The following is a 22,524-nucleotide window of genomic DNA, read 5'->3' on the forward strand; positions in this document are numbered from 1 at the left end:
GCTTGGAGGGGACCAGAGGTGGTGAGGGAGCCAGTTGGAGGATGAGGGTATCAGGAAAAGTCAGGGCTGTGGGACAGGGACGGTCAGTGGTGAGGGAAGAGCCTTGGGCAGCCCAGGCATGTTGTGAAATTGAGGAGCAGCTTTCTCCATCAAGTCCTCCTCCTGCTGTTTTTCCATCTCTGCCTTCCTGGGGGGCACCACTCTATCCTGGAAGAATAGAGAGGTAAGAGCCAGAGGACCCACCTAGCTTTAGGAAACTGGGTCCTACAGCAGCCCCACATGGCTGAGGGAAGAACAGCAGGGGTGCAAAGAGGTACAATGGGCCAAGAAGTTTTGCCACCTGGCAGTCAATGTACTTGAAGTTTGAGGTTTTATGGTCCATTTCTCTCGACATACCTTTTACTAATGCCAGCATTATTACTTCACTTACTTGTTTCCAACACAGCCTCTGGAGTTAAATGTGCAAATGAAAATGCTGCCTATTACAAGTTACAGAATGAATGAGGGCTCAACAGAGGAGTCTGTACTGGCTATCAGGGAAGCAGCTAAAGCTGATCTAAGCAAGAGATTGGCTAGTCCCTAGCCACAGCTAAAAAGTGTTCACTAATCAAGTCCAAATTAGTGTCATGCAAATCTTCCTCATTTCCTGAGAATAATTCATTAGGGAACACACTTCAGCTGGGACAAGGCAAGGTTTGGAGTTTCCCACATGTGCTAAATGCAGTTTAGTTACTCCCTTGTCAGTTGCAGAGAGATGTGTGATTGTGAGTCTTAGGCTCACAATCACTCTTGTTTATTTCTCTAATCACATCTCCTGCTTACTGGTGGCAATCTTTTGGCTCTGGAGATGTTCTAGAGAAGTTAATGGATCGGTAAAGTTGCCATTCTTTATGGTGTGTTTGAATGTCTAATCTCAGATGATACCACAAGAACTGGGGATCACAAAGATTAATAAATATTACATAGAAAAAACATGGTAAAGTTCATGCATATACTGAGATATATAGGCACAGACACATACTGATATGTACCTAAACGCACAACTATATCTGATTACACTATGGAATATAAACTGAAATCAGAATACACAATATAGGGCCCTGATCCTGCAAATACTTATTCATGTGCTAGACTTTACATATCTAAGTAGTCTCACTGATTTCAATGGGGCTTTGCATGGCCTCAAAGTTTGTCCATATGGAGCCTATTGCATGACTAGGTACTTTCTGTTGTTTTAAATTAACTAACATTCAGAAGCAATAAATGGTCACATTTGTTACATTTTTCTCTTTGTGATCTCCCAGCAGAATCTCTGGTCCATTCTCAGATGCATCAGTGATAATTAGTTAAGGCTGGCTTAGTCCTTTCTGCCCTTGTGCCTGAACAAGCCTCCAAGAGGAAAGTGCTTCTCAGAGCCCTGACATCTGAATGTGTTGTTAAGGAAGAGGTGTGTACCACATACACAGTAATTCACTTAGGTTTGAAAGCCACAAGTGGTGTTTTGAATGGCAGTTAGCTAGTGGAGTCCGTAAATAAATGACATGATTTATCAAGCCTTGGCTCACATGGGAAACAACCAAGAAAGTGACCCTGAAACTATTGCTTTTGGTTGCACAGTTTGAATGCATTCTACCTGATTCATAAATCCTAAGATGGAGGGGGAGGGGATTTTTCTGGCAGGGGAGTTCAGACCTCTACAATGAAGAGGGATATGATGTGCCAAAAACAGGTATATTTCTGGCTTAAACAAACCAAAGTGAAATGAGCAGTTAGCTGTTTTAGCTCTGTGTGGGTGGCCATAACTGTTTTTGAAAGTGGGTCCAACCATTCATCTAGAGCAGTGGTTCTCAACCATTCCAGACGACTGTACCCCTTTCAGGATTTGTCTTGCACGCCCCAGGTTTCACCTCACTTAAAAACGACTTGCTTACAAACTCAGACACAAAAATACAGAAGTGTCACAGCACGCTAGTACTGAAAAATGGCCGACTTTCTCATTTTGTCTGTATGAAATTTTAGTTTGTGCTGACTTCGCTCGTGCTTTTTCTGTAGCCTGTTGTAAAACTAGGCAAGCATTTAGCTGAGTTGATGTGCCCCCTGGAAGACCTCTGCATACCCCCAGGATTGTGTACCCCTGGATGAGAACCACTGATCTAGAGTTCTTCGATGTGTACGGAGGATGGGACCAAGAGGAGTGGGGAGAGAGAGTAGGGAAACTGAAATGTTAACAATCTTGTAAACGAATCTGAATAAAAAAAGTCCAAGCTGGCTGTAAGGAGCACAGGAGGCCAGTTTTCCAGTAGAAACGCTGAACCGCTTGTGCCTATGCCAAGTGGGAGCACAGACCTAATTGGTGTTTTGGCCTCCAAAAATCCTCCTCGACTGGAGTGTTTTCCGCCCATACATTCCTTTGCAAGTAGATGATACCCCCTCATAGGAAATACTCTGCAATGGGCAATCTGTAAACCTCTTAGTGTTTCCAATCCCATGGAGGGAAATAAGCTCCCAAATAAGCAGGCTGATTTTTATTTCTTTCCTCCTTGTTACTTCCCTAAATGTTACCTAAGGAACCACAACCAGCTGTGCTCCAGCAAACTTTAAACAAGTAATTACTTAAAAGTTCCAAAAGCTCCTTTCATCTGAAGAGCCTGAAACTCTTTAGAAAACTCTGAATCCTCACAACTCCATGTGAATTAGGCAGGTATATTTATTACCCCCCCACACACACACGCACTTTTATAAATAAGTAAACTGAGGCATGGAAAGCATTGGGTTTTTTGAGTTGGCCAATATCACACACTGAGTTGGTGGAAGGAGCAGGGAACTAAAGTCTGGCTGGAAAACAAGAATTCTATCTCATGGAAAATTTTAAGTTTATGGCAGTTGTTTCCTGTCCAATGGGCAACAAAACTAAGACCTTTCAAAAATGTCCATGAAAGAAGAGGAAGCCCCCCAACCCCCTCAGCATAGCTAATAGCCTGGTGGGTAGAGTGCTATCATGGGATATAGCAGAGGCAGGTCCAAGTCCCTATCTTGTCTGCTTTGGAGCAGTGTCTTCAACCTGCATATGCTGCATCCTACATGCTGCTGAGCTATTGGCTATTCTGGTGGTGAATCTTTCTCATTTTGACCAGAAATTCCCAATGAGCTGTACAGGGAGCAGAACCAGAAAACCCAGTTCATGCTCTGCTGTTCTAACCACTCACCTGTACTATCACTATGCCTTTCCTGTCAGGGTACTTGAGCTATTTGTCTGTGCAAATGGACATTTTCTCCCCTGTGCCAAGCTCTTGCTTCTTTCTTCTCCTGGCCTTACGCAATGACACTACAAACCAGATGTTCCTGACATTATTTAGCACAAATCTGACTGTATTGTCATCACCAAAATTGGACTGTGGATCTTGAGAATTAATCAGAGAGAAGGATTAGAGAAAGGAAATGAACTGACTTGGGTGAATTACAGCAGCTTCAGAGTGATTCAACGAGTTGCATTAAACCGCAGGGAAAGACGTGTTCTCAAGTTTGCATATCTTTGACTGGTCTTTTTTAAGAGGGGAACTTTTTGAGGCGGGGACCATGACCTCACATGTGCTTGCACAGTACCTAGCCATGTTTGGGGCACTAATGTGATACATTAATATCAATAGGGGCTACTAGATTAACAAAGGGGACTTTGGTGCAGTTGTAAGACTTGGGCCTACAAATTTACCCTAATTGTGAGCGCAGCTGTAAAAGGTACGTGCAAGTTCACAAATGGTTACCATCTTTGATACCATCTAAGGGACTGTCAGACAAGGGGTTTTTTCCTTCTAAAAATTCTCTCCATCTAAAGGGAAAGGCAACAAGGGATGTTGTTAAGACGAAAGCTTATTTAGTACTTTACATTTTAAAGGCTTTAACTCTTTTTCCTTCTTTTCAGTATCTTTAATAAGAGTTTTAAAGGATTTTTAATGGTGTGTTAGCCACGATACTAAGCAGGCTGAGGTCTGTGTAAGCCAAACCCTGAACCTGCTTTAATGCTGTTGAATGTTGGACAGTTACTGGTTTATGTTAACACCATTGGCCTACTTATTCCATCTAAATTAATACAACATTGTCCCATCACCAAGGGAATCCACAGCCCCAAGTTATGCACCTGGGTTCCCCACGCACTGTACAAGGGAGAGTTCGGGGCTGAAGAAAAGGATTCACGGGAGCTGGCTGGCTGAGTGGGAAGCAGAGGAAAGGGAGGGGGGAAAGGGTGGGTCAGGGCTCTAAGGCCAGGTCTACACTACCACTTACTTCAGTATAACTTAACGTCACTCGAGGGTGTGAATAAGCCACACCCCTGAGCAATGTAAGTTACACGGACCTAAGCACCAGTGCGGACAGAGCTATGTCGCGGAGGTGGGTTTATTAGCGCCTCTCCTGTCGACATAGAGCACCTTCACTAGACGCGCTACAGAAGCACAGCTGCACCAGCTTGTCATGTAGATGAGTCATTAGGAACTTAACTCCTGTTGAGCTGGGCCTTAGGCACCCGGCTGACAGGCCAGAGGGAGGCGTCTGTCTCCTCTCAGGAGTCACAGCCATAAACCTGCTCCCAGAATGAGGTTCCTAAACCAGCTCAGTCCTCTCATAAAAATGAGGGACTGTCTGTATAGCCTAGTGGTTTGGGCACTCAGCCAGGATGTGGAGCACCGGGTTCAGTCACTGCTCTGGTGACTATTTATTTATACAAAGTCAAACAGCTTCAAGAGGAAAGAGAGCCCCACACCACGCTAGCCGAGGGGTTATGTCGCTCGCCGAGGCTGTGCGAGACCTGCATCCAAGCCCCTGCTCTGCCCTAGGTTGAGTAGGGGTTGAAATCTGAGTCTAGCACATCCCAGGCGGGTGCCCGTCCCACTGCGCTGTTGGTTACACATACCTATGCCAGCCCCGACCTCCTTGATCTCTGCTCACTCTTATCCAGCACACCTACCAGCTCACATCCTTCAGGCAAGACAGGTGGGGGTCTACCTAGGGTAAGGTTTCAGAGTAACCGTGTTATTCTGTATTCACAAAAAGAAAAGGAGGACTTGTGGCACCTTAGAGACTAACCCATTTATTTGAGCATAAGCTTTCGTGAGCTACAGTGAGCTGTAGCTCACGAAAGCTTATGCTCAAATAAATGGGTTAGTCTCTAAGGTGCCACAAGTCCTCCTTTTCTTTTTACCTAGGGAAAGAATCCTGCCAGCATTTAGGCATGAGCTAGGGTGTCAAGCAGCTCAGCAGCGTCAGGAAGTAGGTGGCTTCGCTGATGTCCACCAGTGGAAACTTAGGAGCCTCCAGGGTTAGGGAGCAGCTGAGTGCCCAGTGGTGGCTCAACGCTGGACTTAGATGCCTAAGTCTTAGCATTGCCGACCCTCCAGGAATTAAAGTTTAATCTTTATTGAAAGACTACGTCATGTGATGGAACTTCCAGGAATACGCCCAACCAAAACTGGCAACCCCACTAAGTCTATGTAGCCCAAAGTCACTGCAGAAAGTAGAAAGACTGACAAAGTTTCAAATCCCTCCTAATGACTCACCTCTTCTGTGTCCCCCACAAGAAATGAGTCAAGATTAATAAGACAATGTATCTAAAGTAATCCAACTTGTTCCCCACCTCCACAATTCCCACTGATTCCTGCCTTCTCTACATCTGTCTTGTCTGGGGCCCAACCACATAGGGGCCCATTGACTTCACTGGGCCTCTGTGTTGCTTTAAGGATCTGCCCACACAGCCCTGATTGCAAGATAAGGCCCTTACCTTGCAAGCTCTTTGAGGCAGAGCCTTTGTGTCTTGTACAGCACCAAACATTTAACAAAAAAGAACAAGAAGAAATTTTTCTACTGGCTATGCAAGGAGAAAAACAGGGCACCCTTGTTTTCAGTATCTATTCAGCTGCTTAAAAGGCCAGGAAATTTAGGCCATTTGCTTTAACCATTGTATTTTCTGTTAGTCATCAGTTTTGGAAAACAGCCTCTAAAATATCCTTTCCGCCTCCCCTTTCCAACGTAAATCACTCCAAGGGTTTGTGTTGTTATTTTTTTTAAAAGCAGCTAAATGCATTCTGTTGTTCACAGCAGCATTTTTTCACTTCGTTCTAATTTAGCTCCACTTTCCCCAAAAAGCCTGGAAACGGAGGAAGCAGTTCCTGCCTGCAGCGGCTGCACGCAACCAGCAAATGCCTTAGCTAAATGTTTTTTTCCTGTCCACTCTTAACGTTCTGTCAGCTACCTCCAGTAATGAATGGGCACCGGTCAATTTCTACTGCTACCGAGGGAATAGCCCTCTTGGGTTTTTAGCTGGCTCTGTGCAGAACCCACTTACAGCGCATTTGGACTAAGTCAAATTGCATTTACAGTAAAGGAGAGTGAAAGTCCCAGTTTGTTTCAATGGAGGGTGCAATTTGCAAACTGCAATTCTCATGACAGAGAATCCAAGTTGGAGAGAAGGGAATGAGGATTCCTTCTTCACATCCAAGAAAATGGGCCTTGCACAGCGGCTCGGAAGATGGAATCTTCTCTTCTGCTCCAGAAGCAGCAACTTCAACATTCACACAGAGGCTCTATGCTGCAATTGTGGTCTATGTTACAGTGTAGTCAACCCAGTTCCTTCCCATAGTCCAGTACAGGACTTGGAAAACCTTGTATGATGACGACGAGGGAGTCTACCCACCGGATGAAGTAGGAGCAGATGCCCTCATCCATCCTCTGTGCTAATGGATTTAACAAATAGATCCACTGGCTGTGCCCCTGTCCTCCCACACAAGCCCTTTCAGCAGGTCCTTGGAGAGGGTCAACAATAGCTGTGAGAGGACAGATGAACCAGTAGTTAGGCCAGATGCCTCGGACCTGGGAGACGTGGGTTCAATCCCTAGCTCTACTGCAGACCTCTGCTGAGACCTTAGGCAAATCACTTAACTATAAAATGCGGAGAATAGCATTTCCTTAACTCACAGAGGGGTTCTGAGGCTTTGTGGGAGGGAGGCTTGTGAGAAGATCGACATACATCACAATGATGAGAACCAACTAAATACATAAGATAGAGGGGTGCTTTTTTCCCCCCAGTGTTGCCAAGTCTCGCCATTTTTCTTAAAGCCCCAGCTCTTCAAGTCATAGATACTAAGGTCAGAAGGGACCATTATGATCATCTAGTCTGACCTCCTGCACAACGCAGGCCACAGAATCTCACCCACCCACTCCTGCAAAAAACCCCTCACCTATGTCTGAGCTATTGAAGTCCTCAAATCGTGGTTTAAAGACTTCAAGGAGCAGGGAATCCTCCAGGAAGTGACCCATGCCCCATGCTACAGAGGAAGGCGAAAAAATCTCCAGGGCCTCTTCCAATCTGCCCTGGAGGAAAATTCCTTCCTGACCCCAAATATGGCGATCAGCTAAACCCTGAGCATGTGGGCAAGATTCACCAGCCAGATACCCAGGAAAGAATTTTCTGTAGTAACTCAGATCCCACCCCATCTAACATCCCATCACAGGCCATTAGGCCGATTTACCATGAATATTTAAAGTCATGTGATTATGTGAGAATCTCAGCTTCCATTTTTAACTCTCAGGACTGCAGAGAAAACCATCGCTGAGTGCAAGCAACAGAACCATAGAAGAAACAAAATTCAACCAAAATTTTAACTTTTTTTAATCTCATTTTTAAGCCAGTCGTGATGTTTTGAGCCATACTGATGCTCTGAATGGGTGGCAATACTTCCTTTTGCATGGCCATTCCACAGTCTGATCTTCTTGCTGTATGCTGGCAGTGTACCACTTCCACTTTCTTTCATGATGTGTACGCCACAGTAGATAGGGACCAATATTTGACCCAGTGAAGTTATTTTGCAAAGAAAGGAAAAGCAGACTTCACTATCACGGTTTTCAGCTCAAACCTCCTTGGGCTTAGATGCTGCTATAGTCTATATTCAGGACTGCTCAGTTCATACCTAGCAAGTCTTTCCCACCTCCCTTATACCAGATGGGACCTCAGTGAGTCAACAGAGCCTCTTGAATACTCCCCAGTAGGAGCACCATCCACTAATGGGTGGGGATGTTTCAGATAAACACCACTACCCTGTTACAAAACTCTGCAAAATCAAATGGGTCCAATTCCCAAAGGGCACCCTTTATTTACAAGCCTGAAAACTGAGTGGGCACTGCACAGACTGGATAAGTGGATTGCTGGCTCAGCTAATGGTGGTGTACCCACAAATGAAGGCTCGTGCATGCATCCAAAGAGAGGAGCTTTGAAAATTGGGCCCAAGAGAAGCAGAAATAGGTTGTTGAGCTTTTTAAATAGGTATTTGGAGGATTTACACATTTCCTTGTTGTGCTGTATATGTGAGCCCAAACTCTGCCCCGGTTAGTGCATGCATAACCCACTGGTGAGTGTGCGTAACAGCGCCCTTTCTGTGCCGATCAGCAGATGACATGAGTTGTTACAGCCCCGCAACTACAGAGCCTTTAGCTCAAGTGATAGCAGCTAAAACTTTTTCTCTCTTTATCCCAGTTCAAAGCCCCTTAAGTCAGCCAAGACGGACAGCAGATCTCACAGGTGGAAATCGGCCAGTGAAAGTAACTACAAATAAAAGTGAAAATAGCCATTCTAGTTTCACTATGCACACTGAATGAAATGGAAAAAGTAAACAAACCTAACAGCCTGATCCTTATGCACGTGAATAACTATCGGCTTCAGTTGCCTCACGGAGTTCAGTGCGATTGTTCACATGCTTAAAGCAACTCATGTGCATAACTGGGTGTTGGATCTGGCCCTAAACAGTCAGAAATAAATTATTTTTTCCCATTTTGATGTTTTAAGGGGCACAAATAAGGAATTTGTTCAATGTGTGAGTGCTAGATTGAGTATGCTTTCAAAAAGGGGCAAAAAATCAGATTCCTTTATAAAAGCTGTAAGACAAAAGGGTTTGTTTTTTTTCTGTAACACAGATGAGTGAAAGCAAGAACTGACTCAAATTACTCTGAATATTGCTTAAGTTCTACCTTTCCATTCAAAACATTAATTTTACTCACTTTTGCCAATGAGCACCAGAGTATACGGTTATAGATACCACAGGCAAGGCTTGGTTAAACAGCAGAAAATGGTTCTCTTCTCTGAAGGACACATACAGAAATGATTAGCCAGATTTCTCAAGTTCTCTGGAGAGCTGTGGAAGAGGGCTGGAAAGCCGTGGAAGAGGGCTGGAAAGCCAGAGAGACAGTTCCTTTCAATTCCGCCACTGAAAACTGTTGATGTCTCTAAACGGTGCCATGTCTCTAACTTCACCTCTAAAGTTTCCCCTCTGTCAATGGATCTCTGTGACACCACTTTCCCTTTTGGTTCAGTCCAACTGCCAGTCTTGTGTGGGAGTCAGGAGAGTGGTTTTTAAAGGGCAGCTGGAAGGGATTAAAGTTTCCCATGGAGCCACTTGGAATCCAGTGCTTCGGCACTACAGGAATGAGATTTTAAAATGCAAAATGAGGATATTGCAGGACTTTCTGGGGGGGGGGAATGTTTTTAAATGAGGCAACGTGCTAAGGAATCCATGATCCTGGATCTGGATTTAAGGATTTCACACTTTCAGAGTCGTATGGCTTTGTCCTCACTAAAGGGCGCAAGACACAGGTAGTTTTTACATTGATTTAGCTTCTTAAGGTAAACCTCAGGTGGGGTGGAGTGTCGGGTTAATCATCTCGACTAGCTACGGAGAGGTAAAAACTACCTGTGTTTGATCTCTACTAGGATTTACATCAAGTTACCTGTCTCGCTGTAAAAACACACCTTTTCAGTGAAGACAATGTTTCAGCAGAAACTACATCTCTCTTCTCTCATTCTATTCCCTTCCCAATCCATAGTAGACTGCTTTCTCCTGCAGCCAGGATATGCCACGTGTGCACAAACCCACCCTGTTGATTATTCTGCAGTCACTGTTTGAGGGATTCTATAAGTACAGTGGTAACAATCTTGCTTGTTTACAAATAGCCAAGTCTCTGCCTTATGGCCTAATTGGCAAACACCCCCTTGTCAATGAGAATGAAGCATGTGCAGCATCTCAGATAGATTTGGTCAAAAATATTTCAAAATTTGGAGGGGAGAATCATCTTTGGATGAAACAAATTTTTGTGAGAAACTTTCCATCTGACAGAATTTTTCGGGTTTTCGTAAAAAACAACCCTTCCTCCCATTTCATTTTTTCCCCTCCAAAATCAAGAGAGTTTTAGCTTTGCATTTGTTTTTTGGGGTTTTTGGTTTTGGGGGGTTTTTTTGGGGAGGGGGGGACAAATTCCAAGAATTTTTCTCCTAGGAAAGTAAATACAGTTTTCAACCAACTGCATTTACAGGAGGAGACTTTTAAAACACATGGCTGGGGAGGAGGAATGTGTGTTCAATTTATTAACTTGCAGAGGTGATTCCAAATAGAAGACGATACACAAGAATGGAAGATGGAAATTAGCATCTAAGACCCAGATTCTGCAAACACTTGCAGATATGTTTAACTTTACTACAATGTGTAGTCCTATTAATTTAAATGAGACTAGTTGTGGTAGTAAAGTACACATGTAGGTGTTTGTAGGATGGGGCCTAGGATTGTCACAGTGCTCAGAAAAAAACAGACTCTGACATTATGAGAATGTGGGAATAGAGTAATGATTGAAACAGCCTTAACTATAGCCGGCAGTACAAAGTGTAGAGCTGGTCAAAAATATTATCAAAAACTTGGACAAAAACTAAAATTTTGGTGAAATGTTTTTGTGTTTTTGTGTTTTTCAATTTTTTTCATTTTTCAGATGAAAAAAAATGGTCTTTTTTTTAGGGTTATCCCCACCTTTTCTACCACTTTTTTCCCTTCCGTGGACTGAGGAAGGGGAAGGGAAAAGAGATCTAAGGGGAAAAAAACAGACCGAAAAAAAATTGAAACAAAACCAATTGTTGCATTTCAGATGGAATTTCTGTGACAAAAATCCTGACAATTTTCAAAGGAAATGACAAATTTTCAGTTTTCTATGATCCACGGTCCATTCAAGTCAATGGGAATGCTTCCATTGACATCATCCAGCTTTGGAACAGGCCCTCAGTATTGCAAAGCTCCATTTTAATGGGTAAGCCTCACCTGAAAGCAGGATTCATTTGTGATTGTTATTGAAATACAGCCAAGTCAGCATATTCACCACTAACCTCAGTGCATACAGTATTCCAGCTGGGAGGGAGGAAGTCACTGAGGAAGGGTGATGTCCCATATCATATACTCCTACAATATTGTCAAGCCAATGCTGATGCTTAAATATGAATTTAGCACAGCCTGCAGAGTTTGGCAATGGTTACACAGATGATCAAAGCAAGTGGCTTTTTGAGGGGGAAGGGAGGGTCAATATACTTTATTTATTTGACTTCTGATTCCCCAGGGAAACAGATCAGACTGCATGCTCAAGCAATAGCTCCCAATCCAAGATATAAAAGTAGGGAGGAGTCTGTATAATCTCCTGCTGACCGCAGCAATCATGCCCTCACTTAAAACACCCTCTTTTAAAGGATATGGGAATGTTGCTATTTGGAATCTGGCCTTCCTCCCCCACACAGCCTGATTCTGCCCCTCCCTTCTGCCCCTTCAAAAGAAAGGAGCCAACAGGGTGCAGGAGACAGTGTTTAATGAATTATAAGAGCACATAGTTTAGATATAAGAAGCGTCTCTCCATGCAGCTGAATTCCATATTCTTGCCAGAATCAGGATACTCCCACAGCCAGACCTCCCTCATAGTGAAAACAGAATTAGCGAAGGATTTTTGAGATTTCCCCACGAAGGCACCAGACCTAAAAACAAAGAATCTTCAGCCTCCAAGGCAGAACTGACACTATGAGCCTTCATTCATGGTGCCGCACTGGAATGAATGTGAACAAACTGCCAGGTCCAAAAGAAGGCACCTGAGTGAAACCCTAGCTCCACTGAAGTCAATGGCAAAAACCCATTGACTTTGGTGGGACCATGATTTCACCCCAGATGCCTCCCTGGCAGTTGGCGGCCCTCGCAATCTTTGCTGCGTGGATCTAGGATTAAGTACTGTCAACTCTAGGTTGGTGAATGGCGGAAACTGAATCTGCAGCCAAAACCAATGAGGAAGTCACACACCTTATCAGGAGTTCTTATGTAAGCCTGGACCCCAACAGCTCTTCTAAAGAAAATGTAAGGCATCCACAGGCCCTCTCAGAGGTCCAGAGAAGCCCGGGCCACTTCCAGCTTGTGAAGCCGCTAGCCATAATAAAATAATAAAATAATAATAATAATAAAAAAGACAGCACATGAAAACAAAATAAGGCACCAAAAGAAGAGTGAGACATAATTTGAATATTTTTTTATTTAACAAAAGCTTTTCTATTCTTTTTCTGTGCAAATGCACTAATTATTGAGGGGGGAAAAAAATCTAGCTTTTGTGCAATGTCACAGTTGATATTCAGCATGGCGAGCCCATTCAAACACTCTTGTCCCATAGTTGAACGTTGATAGTTCTTTACCTGCTTCAATTCGTTGAAAGTGTGTTCACCTGAAGCCACTGATGCAGGCAAACTGACAAAAATACTGGCCTGTAGACTACAAAAACCTATGATTATGGCCAAACTAGATCTCAAGCAACCAACCAGTCACCTCTTTTAACTACCATATGAAGATAATGAGGAATTCTCACACAAATAATTCCTTAGTCAACTAGATGTAAAACTATAAAGACACTAAAATGTAAGTTCTCTACCTTTCAACATGCACTTGATCCAGCACCAGCCACGAGTAGTGGTTCGTTTATATAATCAGCTGATCTGAGAGGACACGTATCACTTAGAAAAAAAAAGTCTTACCAAATCACATCCCTTATCTGCTTAAATTTGCAGCTCTAAACTGAGAGAGTGTGTCACATTTTGGTCCAATAGCGATGCGCATAAAAACAAGTTGTGAAACTTATCAAATGCCAAAAAATTAACCAGTGTCTAAACTTGAGGCCCCCTTTGAGCTTGAGGCCCAGCCCAGATGGCCCTCTTGGGCCCCCCTCTGATTGGCCCTGGGCATCTGTAATATCCATGGGAGGTCAGACTTTGTGGGGACAGAATCACCCCCTTCCCTATTCAAAAAAAAAGACGGCTCCAAGCTTTGCGTTTCAGCCTTCTCTCCAGTGCTTAGTTTGTGCCAGGCTGACCTCTAGGCTGGGCAGTTCACAGCCCTGGTACCTCTGGGCTTGCTGCATCAGTTATGAAAGTAAAAAAAAAACTGCTTGAGCTCCAGCACCTCTTTCACTACAGATTAAGCTCTGCTTCTCTCTCCTGTGCTTCTCAGTCCCAGTCTCTGTCCTCTATTCCCTCTCTCTTCCTTTGCCTTTCTTGGAGAGGGGATCAGAGACAGGTCCTTATCTTCTGAATGCAGATGGTGAGTGTGTTTGACAGGTTGAGATGGTGCACGTGAGGGTGCCACCCTCCAAACGAGGCTGGAGCCAACAGCCCCAGGCTTGCAAACCTGTTTGTAACCTACCTGAATCTCGGAGGCAAGGAAGTATTTAACTTTTGACGGTTCTGGTCTGGTGAGTGCATGGGTGGAGGAGAGGGGAATTCTGCACTTCTCTAACTGTCAGAAGCTGGTGCATTGAAATTCCATAAGACAGCTGTCCTTGCACAGCTCACAGCTCTGTTGGAAACCAGGGACACTTAAAGCCTGATCTCAAGAAATTTCCCCACCAAACAGCCTTGTGTAAGCTAAGCACAAAGAAGCTTCTGGAAGATTCTGCATGTTCAGCTGATCAGACAACCTCTGAAGGTTTGCTCAGAGCAATCAGGCCTCTGCGGGACCCGCTAGTTTTTGCTGGTGGCTTCAGTGGAGCAGAATACAACCCCGCTCTTGTATCCTTCTTGCAGATGTGTCATGTGTGCTGTGACTGTAGCTTTGTGACCTTGAATGACAATGGACAATACCATTGTTACCGGAGAGGGGTGGGTTGGTTAGGTCTTAAACAGAGATGAGCGAGTTGCGTTTTGCCTAATTGCAAATCCAGTCAGGGCTACCTGAGGGAGTTTCCAGGGATTCATCCCCACAAGGGCAGATAACGAGGGACTGCCTTTGTCGGCATTGTGAGCTGGGCAGGGCACTGGCCTTTATTTCTTAGGTCAGAGCAGCAGCGCAGGAAGTCTGGTGAGAGCTTGATGTGGGATGTATATTGCTCTCCAGAGTAACCCTGAAAGGTAATAAAAAAAAAAGACAATAAGGAGAAATACAATAAAATCTTGCCGAGTGCGCAAGATTTCTCCGGAAGGTCTGATGTTTGTCTGCAGATTTACTGTCCCCCAGGCACATGGTGCAACCAAAGGGGCTGCTGACGTTACTTGGCAACCCTTGCGAAATGCTGCACGCTGCTGCTCCCATTTTCAACCTTCTACCGAAATACAAGATGAGCTCCAAGCAGTGCATCAGGAGATTCAAACCTGGAACCTCCACGGATATATCATGCTCACTCCTTGGCATTTTGCAACCAATCTGACTGGTTTAAAATGGGTCAACATGACCAAAATCAGATGCGTGTGTAATCTCTCTGAGTAGGCAATACCACACATTGGCAGGAGATAGGTTAACGGAGGAGACATTCTACCATGCTGTCGGCTTCTCCAGAGCTTCACGGCAACAGGAGCCAGCAAACTCCTCTGATGTCATAGAATCATAGACTATCAGGGTTGGAAGGGACCTCAGGAGGTCATCTAGTCCAACCTCCTGCTCAAAGCAGAAACCATCCCCAATTTTTGCCCCAGATTCCTAAATGGCCCCCTCAAGGATTGAACTCACAACCCTGGGTTTAGCAGGCCAATGCTCAAACCACTGAGCCATCCCTCCCCCCCACTGAGTAGGAAACGTCCTGCACAAAAGTTGTCAGCTGCTGTGACTCCACCATACCTCAGGGGACCCGTCTGTGCACTGCCATCCTTATGAGCACAGAATGACCAGAGCATATTAGGGGGAAAAAAACATAAGGATAATGAAACAATACTGACTTCTCCAATGGCAAAAGAAGTAAAGGAAACTGCCCTCAGGGGAAAAAAGGTAAGAGATAAGACGGGCGAAGTAATATCTTTTATTGGACCCACTTCTGTTGGTGAGAGAGACAAGCTTTCGAGCCACACAGAGCTTCAGGTCCAGGAAAGGAACTCCCAGCATCACAGGGACATGCAAGATGCAACAGATTGTTTAGCATAAGTAGTTCGCCCATGTTGTAAAGGACCATTCAAGGTAGAGTGGCCTGTTAACACCTTTGCCGTCATCAGACAAAAAGAGGAAGTTAGTGTGTTGCAGATTCTTGTAATAAACCATAAATCCAGTGTCTCTCATTATTTCAGCTACACTGCATACAACTGTGGGGGAGGGAGGGGTGGGAAGTATCGGTAATTCCTTCTACTGAGCATTCTGTCCTCAGCTTCAGCCCAGATCAGAACTCGGAATATATATGCCTGTAAGCCTTAAAGTGCTCAGAATCTAGATCTAAATTTGGGGTGATGAAAAGTCTACCTCTGCTGTCACTATCATAATATATAGTGGGCCCAGTTTTTAAATCTAGGCACCGCAATAGGAAGACTAAAACCCACATCTGAATGCTCTAACCAGGAATGGATTGTTAAATAAAAGGTATACAAGCGTAATATAATATTAACATGAAAAATACGATGTAATAGTCAATCCAAAGCAATAGTCAAAATAAACTGTTTTAACATTATTGAAACAAGAAAGTCAAATGATTCCTTTAGACATTTTTCCAGCAACACATTTGTTGAAATCGACATGTTCCCGCAACACATTTCCGTGTCAATGAAACTGCATTTTCAAGTAGAAAACGGTTCTGCTGAAAGTTTCTCAACCAGCTCTAGTGATGAGAGCCTGATGAGACAAATAATGGCCAGTTCTGGAATGTTACTGAAAATGAGGAAAATTAATATGACCCAAGTCAAGGAGCGTGACAGCCTAGCTCCAGCGCTAATGAGCGGTGCACAAATTGGCCACTTTTGTGCTTCCGTGAAAATCTGAGTGCCTGAATTCAGGTCCTTATTAGGTGCCCTTAACTGAAAGCCCAGCTAGTAGGGTCTGAATTTCAGAGAGGCTGGGCATCTGCAGCTCTCAGGCTTCAACGGCTCTTGGGGATGCTCAGCACCTTTATAAAGCAGGGGTGAAATCCTAGCCGCATTGACGTGTATGGGAGTTTTGCCATTGAGTTCAGAGAAGCCAGGATTTCACCCGAGGTAGATTGTATCTCTGTCTCATTTACAACAAATGGGTCTCCAAGGTACAGGATGGCAGAGTTTACAGGCCTGGAATGAATGCATGATTCCAGAAGCGATGATACAAGGAATTAACAGATCGCTCCCTACACAATAACCTTTAAGGTGTGGTCTCATCCGAACGGTTGTGATCTAGAGGATAGCACAGCCAGGGCACTGTGATAACAATAACTCCAGATGTTTGCCTGTCAGCACATTAAATTAATCCAGCTTGAAAATGGCATGATCTATAGCATCTTCTGGCAGAATCGACGACATTAAGTGTAATTTATTGTTTCTATTACACGCTCTTTTGTGTTTCCAAACTGCCTTGGGGAGCAATTTCTCACTGAGCAGACAGATGTCTTGGGAGAGGAAAAAAAAAATGGTTAGGAAAAATGAGAACAGGGAAGCACATGCTGCTTTCTCTAGGAACCTTCAGTTCAAAATTGCTGTTGACAGGACCTGTGATAATAGAATATTGCCGTGAAGGAGCTCAAGGGCTGTGTCTGGACAAGGCCGTGGGGCAGGACTTTCACTACAGGGTTTATCTACTTTCCTTTTTGGTGCTAGAAGCTTTGCCCTTAGCAACCAGGGTCAAAAGCTCAACAGTTGCAGAGCAGCCAGTGTTTAATGAGGCCTTGCCGCCTAGTAGCTAGAGCAGTGGTTCTCAACCCGCGACCCATGGGCCACTTGCAGCCCAACCAGCACACAGCTGCAGACCATACGACATCCTCAGGGCCATACAGATGATATATATGTTGTGCGGATGTGGCCCACGTAACACGGAGCTGCATATATGGCCCACGATGGTTAATCGGCTGAGAGCCACTGGGCTAGAGGCACTCACCTGTGACACAGGAGACCTGGGTGACCTTGACAAATTACTTCATCTCCCTGCGTGTCAGTTTCCTCATCAATAAAATGGAGATAATGATACTTGTAGACGGGCCATATGAACTATTCAAGCTATTTATCCTAAAGACTGGGAAAGGAGAGAAAAATTGTTATTTGCAAATACCCAGGAGGCACTCATTAGTGCTGGGCAGAACTGGTTGGAAAGCAGAACTTGCTTCCCACAGGAACTTTGGACATTTCAAAATCTGTTGTCGTTTTGCATCTGAATCACAAGCTGAAATTTCAGAATCTTTGATGGAACAAAAATTAAAAAAAACAAATTGGTTTGGAACTTTGAAAACTTTCATTTGGGTAATGTCAAACTGGTTCATGCTTATAAAATCAGAGCAACATAATATGAAATATAATAAATATAACTGGAATATAAATATTGTATTATACTGATGCTAAAGTAAAATTCAAACAAAGTTGAACAAAATGTTTTGACATGATTGAAACTAGATGCGAAAGTCAAAATGATTCATGCTGAGAGTTTTCAAAAAATTCATTGAAATCAACACTTTCCTGCAAAACACTTAGATTTCAACAAAACTTTGATTTAGTTGTGGTTGGTCCTGCTTTGAGCTGGAGGTTGGACTAGATGACCTCCTGAGGTCTCTTCCAACCCTAATCTTCTATGATTCTTGTATGATACATTTACCAACAAATCTGTTCTGTCAAAAGTTTTTCAACTGGCTCTAATGATGATGGCCTTACGATTAAATAATGGCCGGTACCTGGAATGTTAATATGAGTTAGGAATAATAATAATAATAAATAATATTAATAAAGTTAAGGTAGCTTCAGAGCTATTTATTCCTCCATGTGAAACCTTCCAAAACACAGGTAAAATATAACCATTTTTTATGTATGTCCACATAGCTCTTACTTCTGATGTAAGAAATAACACGTATTTTTAAAAATATAGGTCTTATTCATATAGATAGTGCTATATAATAGGTGAATCTATATATAATAAACAATCATTCTCTGTCCCAACTGTCTGCTGTATTACGTAAGGTCCCAGTTCAGCAGAGTACTTAAGCATGTATTTACGGTTAAGCAAGTGAGTTCTCTCATTAGTCAGTGGAACTAACTCACGCTCTAAAGTGCTTCATTGCATCAGGGCCTACACGTACAAGTGGGTACAATGCAATGCAGTATAAAGTGACAGCCCCAAATGTTGCCCAATGCAGTATCAGCAAAAAATGCTTCCATTAACTCATTACTAAGTCTTGGACAGGTTGCAGGCAATAAACAAAAATTTTCGGAAGCCCGTGACGTGTCCCTGACCTTTACTAAAAATACCCAGGCGGAGCCTAACAGTCTGAGCCCCGCCACTTAGGGCTGACCACCGTCCACTGTTCCAGCCACTGGGGGCTGCTCCAGCCACGGAGGCTGCTCAGTATGCGGGGGCTGACCCAGCCCCAGCTGCGGCTACAGCCTTGGGGGCTGCTCCTCTGGCTAGGGCTGAGCCAAAGAAGTCACAGAGATCCGTTAAAATCACGAAATCCAGGACCTCCGTGACAAAAACGTATCCTTACACATTACAGACTTAATACCAATGGATATTAATAGATTTCTCTAGTTCCAAAACAGTTTTGTCAGGTTCCTCTCCACACAGCCACACAAAATTTACACCATAAAAAAAATATCTGTCCTAATTATCTATGCACTTCTGACCACAATCTAGCTGAAAAACACATTAATCTTACCCAACATGGCTAGCAGACAGAAGCCCAAATGTTGACGCTGGGGTGTGGTGAATGGGAGACATATTTACATGCTATTGCTCAGCAGGTCACAGAAACAGGATGCTGATAACATCCTGCAAACTTCCTCCCTGCACTGGCATGGAAAAAAAATTATGACCCTCAGGCGCATAATGACCAGTCAACCATTCACAAATTCACCTTCTGGGAGCCTTGCATTTCAGGGCAGACTGGCAGACGCGTCACTTTTCTCTCATTATAAAGAGGAGCTACTTGAAAGCAAGGAAACCTGTGCTACAAGCAAGACAATCTCTGCTGCTGCACAAGGAAGGACAATGGAGGTAATTGCTCAGCTAACCCAAGACTTTCACAAGCTCTTTTTTTATTGTTCCAGATGTGTTTTAAATTTTAGAGCACCAGAAGAAAGGCCTTTTAATAGCTATGTTCTTGTTATTTGCTGTACTACAATAGCGAAGCGTTCAAAGAGATTTAGGGCAGAATTATACTCTCAGTTACACCAGTGTAAATCCAGATTAATTCCACAGAAGTCAAATGAATCGACTCCAATGAAATCGTTGGGAGTGCACATGGATTTGCACCAGTGCAAATGCCCTAATTCTCACCAATTCCCTCGGCTTTAAAAATAAATGGATTAGATCCAGCTGTTTTAACGAGAGGTCTGTGGAATTTTCCTAACAAAAGAAGGCAAATAGAATTGGGCCAGAATCAGGTATTTTGTTTCCCAGGGAATGCCAAGAGTTCAAAAATTTTCCTTTATTCTGAAACAGAATGAAAGCCAAAAATTTTAAATTTCCCATTAAATGAATTTCTGAAATTAATCACTTTGTGTTCCTTGAAATTTTTTGATAAAATTGAGAGATTTCATTCTAATTTTGACATATATATTTAACCTTGACAGAATTCGATTTTTATTTTGCTATAATTAATGGATAATATTGATTTTAAAAAAAGCTTTAAAATAATCAATTTAAATTTTCACAGCTGTGCAAAATTATGTGGGGTCAGAGAATAGGTGGTACAGATAATTATTTCATGACAATAGTTATTTAATGACAGTAGATGCGGAGATTCAAAAAGTTAAAACTTTATAGTTGTTAAAACACAAATTGTTAATATCACATATCAAAATATGCAGGGTAAATATCCTTATACCAAATTCTAAGAAGTTCTTGGGCAGCATTTTTCTTACTTTGCCTGTCTGTACATTTCAACTATTATCAGTGGAAATATTGTTTTGTTTGTTTGTGTGTGTGCGGTGAAATCAACATTTACTGATAAAAACCTAATCCTTCCAAGTCTAATTATGTGGTAGTTTTTTTTTTTAAAAGGTAACAAAAAGTCATTTCAAAATGATAAATCAAGAGGTGCCATTCTGCTTCAACCACCTCAAAATGCTTTTTTTCCCCCATTTTTATTTGTAAACAAACTTCCATTGCAATCAACAAGCGTATGCAAAACATTTCCCTTACAACGAATGAGAATTTTTCTATGGCAAAACATTCCATCTGAAAATATCTCGCACTAGACGCAAGGCTTGTTCGGTTTGGGGTTTCATTATTATTTGTAATTTAGGTTATGTCCCAGAATCAGACAGGCACTTTCCAGACACAGAAGAAGACAACACCAAACAAAAAAATAGTCCCTGCCCCAAAGCTCATTCTGAATCTTTTCATTAATTTCAACAGGCTTTGATTCAAGGCCTGTATTTTTAGTCCTTTCCCTGGTCCTTCTCCCTGTCACACCACACCACCCACCTTACTCTATGATCTTGCTGTGTTTGCGATTTTGGATTATGTTTTCATATTTGTGTAATGATTTTAACTAAGGTTCTTTAACTACTTAGATTGTCAACTCTTTGGAGCTGGAACTGTCTTTCTGTTCTGTGTTTATACAGCACCTATCACAAATGGATCCTGGGAAATGACTAACAATAAATAAATAAAAAAGAATAAATACCTGCTCCAAAGAGCAAACCTAAAACCTAGTATGGATTCCCTGAATGGTCTCCAAATGTTTTAGCGAACCAAGGCCAGGTTTCAGAGCAAGCGAGGCGCCAGATTTGAGAGTCCTATGCATTTCAGTCTTGAATGGCTTTGACCAGAAACCAGACAAAAATTGAGGATTTGGGGGGATTCGAAGCTGAAACTCAGATTGAAACAAAAAGCAAAATTGGGAGGAAAATGGCTAACAACCAACTCCCAAAAGGGACACAGTCTATAGACCTCTGCCATCCATCACCTTGGTATGCTATATTTACCCCTGTGCATAGGGCCAGGCACATCCTGGAAGATTTAGTGGCAACATGAGCCTGGTGCTGGCCCTCATACTATAACGGGGTGAAATTCATCCCCCGGCAAAGCATGTGCACATGCACCTACGTATGGAAGAGTGCATGCATGTGCAAAATACTTTAAATACTGTTTCTTGTCCTTCCCTCCACAGAACATTTGGGGAGAATTTGCAAACCATCGTGAAGGGGTTTCAGCTACATGATTGTCTTTAATGGAAATCGCATGACTAATTCCCGGCACCACTCCATGGAAGACTTTGAAAACATACCCCGGTATTATATACAGACCGTTTAAAGATGTTTCTTCTTTGCTGTGTTTAATTCTTGTAAAAATCATAAGCATATAGAATATCTGCTACAAAAAAATCTCCACTTGTAAGAGCTTTTGTTCAAATAAATAGTCTGTCGTCTTGGTTGATAGACAAGTCTGTACCTAGGACTACAAGTCTTGGTTACACTCCCACTGACTTTAATCCTCAGGGCGGCCCTTCACCCTTCAGTGCAGCTCTGTTGAGCCTGTCAAATAATATAACAGAGGCTCTATTTTCATTTATTTGCTTTGATGATACAATTACTCTGGACTGGCTGGTAGCGTGCTGCGGTGCAGCAAGGTCTGTGCCAGTCCAGAAGACAGTGTGTCCAGGAGACAGTGTGTCCTCCCACTCACCCAGCCAGAAGAGGATCAGGCGCTCTACAGAGTGGATTCAGACTGGGATTCTCCAATGAGTGCAGGAGAATTAAGCACCCAACTCCCAGTTTCATTCCATTTCCAGCAAGCGCCTATGATCACATGTCTGTCTAGCACCAGATTCCCTTGGGCCAGTCTCAGAACAGGCACTGGGGATGTCTACACTGCAATAAAAGACACCCAGCACGGCTGCAGTGGCCCAGGTCAGGTGACTCAAGCTTGCAGGGCGAAAAAATTGCTGCATAAATTGACTCAGGCCTGGGCTTTGAGACCCTTCTCCCTCACAGGGTCTCAGAGGCCAAGCCTGAACCTCGATCCTGCAACTTTATAGCCCCACAGCCCAAGCCCAAGCCAGCTGATCCAGGCTCGGAGACTCTGTGCCACGGGGTTTTTTTTAATCACAGCAGAGCCATATCCTTTGAGTTCAATTTCTTGGCCAGAGGAGCAGAAGGAGCTCCGCCCACAGCATACGTTGCCCAGACTTCTTTTGGTCTCGTGGGGCGCGAGTGTGTCTCACACCTTCCAGAAGAAGGATTTTCATTGTACGATGCACCCCTTACTGGACAGCTCAACTGCCGGAGCAGGACCTGCTAGAGAACTCGCACCATTAGGAGGTGCCATTCTGATCCACTTCCATTTTAGG

The sequence above is a fragment of the Lepidochelys kempii genome, chromosome 12 (genome assembly GCF_965140285.1).
Source record: "Lepidochelys kempii isolate rLepKem1 chromosome 12, rLepKem1.hap1, whole genome shotgun sequence".
Taxonomy (NCBI): domain Eukaryota; kingdom Metazoa; phylum Chordata; order Testudines; family Cheloniidae; genus Lepidochelys; species Lepidochelys kempii.